Source organism: Myotis brandtii, unplaced genomic scaffold, assembly GCF_000412655.1.
Source record: "Myotis brandtii unplaced genomic scaffold, ASM41265v1 scaffold1077, whole genome shotgun sequence".
Classification (NCBI taxonomy): Eukaryota; Metazoa; Chordata; class Mammalia; order Chiroptera; family Vespertilionidae; genus Myotis; species Myotis brandtii.
The window spans coordinates 724358-724751 of record NW_005353666.1 but is presented as its reverse complement, the minus strand read 5'-3'; the positions used below and the strand labels follow the sequence as shown (position 1 = coordinate 724751).

Below are 394 nucleotides of genomic sequence, written 5' to 3'. Positions count from 1 at the left end.
AGGTCTAAAGCAGCCAGGGTCCGGGAAGTGGGAGTTAGGAGCAGGCGGGGCTCGCGGGGCCGGGAGAGCAGGGAGGATCCCTCAGACTCGGCCCCGGTGGGGTCGGAGGTCAGGGTCCGAGGGCAGAGCTGACTCACTTCTGACCACGCAGAGGCCGAAGAAGTGGGGCTCCCTGATGCCGGCCTCGTCACACACCTGCCTGAACAGCTCCCGCCCCGTGGCCTGCACCTGCAAGGGGGGCGGCTCAGGGCAGGAGGGGAGGGGCCTGCCAGGCTGTTCCCATGACCGCAGCCAGCGCTCAGGTCCTGGTGACTGAAGACCAGCCCCCCCCACCCCCCACCCAGGGCAGCCTGTGAGAGCCTGAGGGGGGAGGCCCCACCTTCAGCAGGTGTGA

At 69.5% G+C, this 394-nt stretch overlaps 1 long non-coding RNA gene across 1 annotated transcript in view; it reads left to right on the top strand.

Moving 5' to 3' along the window:
- The window catches only part of LOC106726678, a 15878-nt gene that overhangs the window by 443 nt on the left and 15041 nt on the right, over window positions 1-394 (top strand). The window lies entirely within an intron of this gene.